The 7309-nt window shown below is 43.0% G+C and overlaps 1 long non-coding RNA gene across 1 annotated transcript; it reads right to left on the minus strand.

The window, feature by feature from the left end:
• Positions 1-4070: 4070 nt before the first annotated feature.
• LOC144706649 (uncharacterized) lies at positions 4071-7046 on the minus strand. The gene is made up of 2 exons (XR_013582292.1): positions 5769-7046; positions 4071-5112 (listed from the first exon to the last, which is right to left on the minus strand). It is a non-coding gene; the product is annotated as an uncharacterized LOC144706649 (long non-coding RNA).
• Between the last annotated feature and the right edge of the window lie 263 nt (positions 7047-7309).

The raw sequence follows: 7309 nt of genomic DNA on the forward strand, positions 1-7309 counted from the left end.
ATTAAATACCCAGCTGTAAGTAGCGCATTTGCCCAGAATCGACTAGGAACCTGACCTTGGAAAAGTAATGTCCTTGTGGTGGAGATAACATGCCCAATTTTCCTCTCTGCTATCCCACTCTGTTGGGGAGTATTTACACAGGATGACTCATGAATAATACCCTGATCACAGAAGAATTTGGTCAAGGTATTATTAAAATAGTCTTTGGCATTATCAGATGTGAACTTCTTAATAGTAACAGCATATTGAGTTTTAATCATAGTACAGAAATCCTGAACAATCTTGGATACTTCTGACTTGTATTTAAACAAATGTATCTATGTTACTCTGGTGCAGTCATCAACAAGAACTAGAAACCATCTCTTCCCTGTAATAGATGGGGTTCTGCATGGTCCCCAAATATCACTATGTACTAAGTCGAATGGATGACTTTGTCTCATACTAGTGCCAGAAAAAGAAGATATTTTGTGTTTTCAAAATTGACATGCATCAAGAAGAGATTTGAAACACCATTGTTTTTAACATAAACTGGGAAAACTTTCCCCAAAATATCAAAAGACAGATGTCCAGTTTTGGAATGTAAAATCTTGATATTCTTCAGCTTCTCATGTTCATCTTCAACGTCACCTCCTCCTGGTGAAGAGTCCTGGTTCCCCACCATCAAAGCACCACCATGTTCTTCTTTCACTTGAATGAGCCCGTTCTTCACTTTAAATGATCCAATCCTTCGATTGAGTACCTTGTCAAATAAAAAACACTCATCTGAGTTCAGGATCAGAGTACAGTTAGTATCTTTCACCAATCGCTATGGAGAGATAAGTTGAGCCCTCAATCCAGATATGTGTAGTACTTCCTTGAGGGTTCCCAAGTGATTAATGAAAACCGCGCCGATCCCGGATACCGGAAGTATTTCTCCTCCTGCAATAATCACCTTCCTCGGGATGTGACCAAATGAATAAGTGGTGAACATGAGTCGATTTGGGGTCATATGATCTGTTGCCCCAGAGTCGACTACCCAATATAGCTTCAATTGGGATGAGGAGAAAGCATTTGAAACTAGATGATCACCTGATTTCACCATGGAGGTAGAGCCAAGCATACTCTTGAGTCGTTCAACTTCTTCCCACAGGCTGGCTAATTCTCCCCCAGTGGTAGATGGAGGGCACTTATATTCTTCTTGGTGTGCTTCTTCAAAATCATCCTTAGTATCTTCCTGAGAGGCTATATTATGCACCTGACTTGGATGAGCTGGTCGACCATGAAGTTTCCAGCATTGTTCGATATTATGATTCCACTTCTTACAATATTTGCATAATAAATTATCTCTTGACTGTGTCTTTTGACTCTTCTGGGTTGTTTGAGATTTTTGTGGCATTACTTTGGATATAAGACTAGTACCACTATCACCAGCATGTGGCTCTGAGGCTACTCCAAACCTCTCTTCTTCTTCCCGAATGAGTCGAATCGCCTCCTCCAGGTATGGTACTTTTTCTCGGGTTAGAATCTGACTCCTCACTGCCTCATAATCACTATTCAGACCCATAAGAAATTTATACAACCTATCCTTCAATACATAGGCCCACAACTTAGAGTATAGATTTCTTACAGGTCGATAGTGGTCTATCTCCCTCCATATAGACTGCAATTCATTAATGTAGGATGTCACATTTCTCTCACCTTGGACCAGATTTGCTGCCTTTGTCACCAAACGATATATTCTCTAGTCCCTGCCTTTGGAGCTTCCTTTATGTGCATGATCCCATATAGCCTTTGCTGTCTTCAACAGTAGGAAATTCTTAAACTCCTCCCCAGCCATACTTCGCTGGAGGCATGCACGAATCAGAGCATCCTCTTTTCCAGATATTATATCCGAGATCGGTCTGATTCCTAGAAACAAACAGGTGTTCAGAGAGATCCATACGTTCTAAGATATGCTCAATATACTGTCCCCAATGTAGTGTATTGAGCCCATCATATCGCAGTTGTTCTGGTACTCCAGGGAAAATAATTTGGGTTGATCGGTCATATTCTTGAATAAGATCCAGATTTCTTCTAGTTCCCTGCGTTGCTGCAGAGCTGCTCTGATCTTCAAGGTCAGCCATGTGTTGAACAAGGTCGGTCCTGCACTCCTTCTTCCTTTGACTAACCCTACTCTGTTTTGGTACAACATAGTGGAAGGAAAACGAGAATGAGACCTAGGGTTGATGGTAGATCGACTGTGGGAGGTGCTGATTCACGCCGCACGATGCTCTGATACCATGTCAGCTTCCAGCTGCTCAATGAGGAGAACAGATCTTCTCGTTGCTGCCTTCTCCACCTGTTCTAACCCTAGTCGCCAAGAGAGAGAGGACAAATCGAAAATATGACTTAACCTAATGAAAAGAGGTTCTCCAGTACTTATATTGGATTACATCTATTGGGTCCACTCAGGCCCAACATGGTGGATCCGACCTCATAAGGGTACTTATGCAATAGAGAAAATACAGGGTTGACAGACAAAAAAACAAATAAAAGAAACAGGAAAGCACCTGCTGACAGAGCGACATTCCCTTCCTACTTAATTTTCCTCTTCTCTTCTTCCTCCCTCTCTTCTTCCTCTCTTGGGTGAGATCTGGTCAACGATAACCGTCAAAATGAAACTTCCAGATCTGAGATTAATTGGTGCCCATCATGGCCTTTTATAGGGCCATGATGGGCCCTTACAAGAGGGTCCATTACCCTTTTAAGAAGGGTCCAACATAAAGGTTCCATAAACACAAGGACCCTCCTTAGAACAACAATTAAAATGAAAAGACTCAAACAATTGATAGACGGTGATGAAGAAGGCAAAAACAACGTAGGCGATGACGAAGAAGAAAATGACAAAGATGATGACCTAGTAAAAAATGACGAAGGCAAAACAAAATCAAAACGCAAGATAGATAACAAAGTGCTTTTTCACCCAGAGTATTTGAACCCGGACGCCTTCGCTTGCACCTTGGCGTGAGAGTCAGGCGGGACGCGAGCCGGCAGGAGTCAATGATGACAATGATGATGGCTTTGAAGACGTGGCTGGGGATCTCGGGCTGGTGCTCTCCATCACTCCTTGATCTGGTTGAGATTAGATCTTTGGAGCTAGATTGTCCCCATCAATCCTGCTCTCACTAATGACTCCAAGATATCTGGGTAGACATTATGTGATGTCGATGCAGGATACAAGCGATAATACACCAAGAGGGCAACCAAATTGCAGATGCTTTAGCCACTTATGGAGTGAACTGAAGGCATCGGTATAGTTTCTCATCATGGGAAGAGCTGCCTATAGTGGCCCCCCAAGGTTCACACCATCTCGAGCAACTTGCCATGCCACCTTTACGTATTTTTCATACTATTTATTTTTATACCCTAAGACTGTGGCATATACCCTTACGTAGGGATGAGGTTGGTCTCCTTGGAGCGCAACGTCCGAGGGCCTTAAATTTTAGTTGTAGGTTGAGACAAGATATCCAACATATTTTATCAAGACAACAACAATGGACCCGACATCAAATTCACCTCAGCAGCGTGTCAGCTGTAGATGCGGCACTTATTCACCAGACTCAAACAGACCACTCACATTTGGTGTCACCACATCAACTAGGGATGCAACATCCAGGTAATGATCTTCACTCGGTCAAACCCCACCTCCCCAACATCTTCACACTCATCATCAGCTTTCCAAACAATCACTCCACACAATAAGGTATGGATCACACCATCTTTTCCTCCCCAACAAGGGTCCCCTACTGGTCTTATGAAATTTTAATGTGCATGCATCACTTATTCCATTGCATAGGTGAGGCGACGAGATACATAACTTAGCCCTCATTAAAACCTCCCAATATATATATAGTTATATTAAAATTATTTCATTTCTTGTTTTAGGATTAAAATGAATTATAGAAAACTCTAAAAATATATCATTTAGTTTTTATAGTCATTTTTTATTTAAACTTAATTTTAAATAAAAAATTAAAATCAGATCAACAGCTGCCACTCCCTCTCTGTAAGAAGGGGGAGGGGTGGACGTGGGAGAAGACATGCTTGTTGAATTGAAAAAAAAACAGATCTCGTGTTGTGTTGTTGACAGTTATTTTGTGTTGTGGGAAGGTGATTGTCTCACCCTTTTTTTCTGTATGGAGGTTTTTTTTTCTCTTCATCCCTAGAGAAGGAAATCTCTTCTTGCCGTTCAATTCCAATCTGAATAGCTACTTCAGGATACAGCATGCCGGGAAGAACCCTTGGATTCAGATATGTAAACAAATAGAGGAAATATGAATCTCTGAGGACGATTACTAGCTTCCTTGGACGTCTTCTCTGGGAAAGATCACCAGTATAAGAAGATCATTGAATCGTTGGATCAGATCTTACATCTCCGATGACCCTGTTTCACATCTCTGTCGCCATCTCGACCGTGCCTCCATCGTAGGACTGTGCGTGATTTCTGACGGATATCATACCGCTGGGATTACCAGCGTCAACTCCAGGATAACTTCTTTGACATGGAACAAGCGGCTTGTGGGGGGAAACTGATCAACTTGAAATCTCCTCCAACGTCGTCGCCGTTTTCATCTGCTGATCTCCATCTCAACCGTCTTGCTACTCAAAGATCCTGTCGCCACAAAATCGACGGTGGATGTGGGGAAAATCCGCGATTTGGACGTTGACCCATCTATCTGTGATTGTCTGGTTAGAACGCTGTGTTCTTCATCGACCAGGCAGATAGCCGCTACATTCAGGCCTGGATTCTCACCGGACCTCCATCGCTAGACTCATCGATCAGTTGCCTTTTGGATACGGTCCGCTGACTAGTCTATATTTGCTCCCGCTGACTGCTCCATTCTTACAACCATCGACCTGCTGTCTTGGATAATCTGTGCAGTACTAAATCACCATTGATCACTGATTCACACCGTCAAGACAAGGGGTCAACGTTGTTTCTCTGCAATTACCTGAATCTATAGCTTCGCCAGAGGAGGCAACAAGGTGACATTGTAATGTTTGTTGGATCTAGAAGATACCCGCATCTGGCTATATTTGCAAAACAATTCTTATCAATCTGTGCATCAAGTGCACCGTCGGAGCGTCTTTTTTCTGCAGGACGAAGAATTGTGATATTTAAAAGAGGAGGTTATCAACAGAAACAATATTAATTCTTATGACTATGAAATGTTGGGCTTTTGATGACCATGTGGATGACGAGGTAATATAATCCAAAGCAGACGATGATGTATAGTAACTCAAATGAGTCATATTTTATTTGCTTCAGGTGGCATTCTTTTCTTTTAAAGAAAACTTATTTTGATTTATGTCCTTTTACTCATATATTGACGCTTTTTGATGCAATACAATTTGACGGAGCCGTCGGATTGGACTACACCACAAGAGTAGACGTATGTGATGCGAGGGATGAATGCTGCAATTTTTAAAATAACGAGAAGTAGTTCAATTGTTGTCGATTTAGAACGATGGTCAGGGAGTGACACGAGAAGTCTAGGACCGACAGGCTCCCAATGACCCTATCAATCTGTCTGAACACCGACGAAACATGGAGACAATCACTGCCCGTAAGTGTCTGCAACCTTCGTTATTATTAAATCTACCCTGACACCATAGAAAGACAATCCTAGTCTCAGTGATATGGTGGCTAATCCTATCGTGTAATTTTCTGGCAGAGGAGCGTCGAAGAAAAGTACTCAGAGAGATAATTAAGCTGAAGAATGCAAAGGGGAGAGGGGATTTAGCGTGACCTGGTTGTTGATGGCATTGCCAGATATGGTAGCTTGAGAGACGTGGAGTCGGTGAATAGGTGTCCAGAAGCCAAGTGAGATGTTCCGGTCAAACATGTTTTGGTGCCCGCAAAGACAAGAATTCACAGCTTAATGTAACCAAAGGTTGAGCAATTTGCTGGAGAAACCCGTAGCCCAAAACGATATTAACCCCGCTGACTTTCCATAACTCTTCAGGGATAGAAGAAACCTCACGATAGTTCTCATCGTCGTTCAGGTAATTGGCAGAAGGTCATTCACCATCAATGGAGAACGGAGGAGTTTTTTAGTCACGTCTGTCAGCAAGGTTTGATCCGTGTGGAGGAGTTCACAGCAACCTGTTGTCGCTTCAACGATGAAGATGGGCTTTGACGAACTAAACACTTCAAGAACGGCGCAGCCCATGCGTGGGCACACGATTGATTCTGAGTATCGGAGAATGGAAAAAAAGGTATCGACACCCTGATGCACTGGTGATATTTCCCGCAACACAGGTAACTTCCCTTGTAAGTTAGAAGAAGATTCCGGCAACGACTATGACTATTCCTCCAAACGGCGGCCTGAAGATAATAGATGGATAGTTTGCGGTCGAGACGGTGTCGTTGCGATGGAGTGAATCCGATATTAAAAGAGAAACACGAAGGGCACCCTTGATATCGAATATTGGCCTCCACGGGCACAATGGATCCGATCAAAGTGATGGTTACGCTGTTAAGTGCTCACCCCAAGTGGGACCGCGGGTGGTCAACCAGCAGGGCTTCTTGTTCTTGGTAGACGATGATGCCGAGGAGGTTTCCTTGGCCGGAGTAGATCGATGCCAATAATAGCAAACTGGAGTCGGAATTTGGCAACTACCACGGACACCAAACCGGTTGCATGACAAGGCTGGAGTTCATACAGCAGTGGACGAAAATCAGTGGAATTCTGGCAGAAGAACCTGAACAACCCACAACAATGGAGGAGATGTTGACGATTCTGGTACACGAGCCACTTCTCCACAGATGTCTAGGGATTTGATAATGTGAAGATGGACCGATCTACAAGATAGAAGTTGCTCTTCCTTGCAAATAGAAAAATGGGACCCACCGTTGTAGAAACAAACAACGACAATCTTTCTATTCTCCAAAATGCAGTTATCATCTTCCATTAGGGCATACCCCTCTTTATATAAGGGTGGGTGGATTAATGCATCATTAGGGGAATGGTCCAATTGAGAGACCTTCCCCTAATGGGCCAACTTAAAACAAATTACACCATAAAACAAAGACTAGGCCCAAACAGGTGGCCCATTAAATATCCTTACACATAAAGAAATGCATAAATAAAATAAACTGCATAAGTTACCCGATCAATCGTCAAGCGGTGTACTTGAAGGTCGGGTTCTTCGCGTCAGCTCGGGCATCACGTCGCGGTTGCTGGCGAGCTTGAATAGGAGCTTCTAGATGGTCTTCCATTACTTTTGTATGATTTTTACAGGTTGAGAACATGACGAGGTGTAACTTGGTAACCCATGAGCTAACAAC

Source organism: Wolffia australiana, chromosome 8, assembly GCF_029677425.1.
Source record: "Wolffia australiana isolate 7733 chromosome 8, ASM2967742v1".
Taxonomy (NCBI): domain Eukaryota; kingdom Viridiplantae; phylum Streptophyta; class Magnoliopsida; order Alismatales; family Araceae; genus Wolffia; species Wolffia australiana.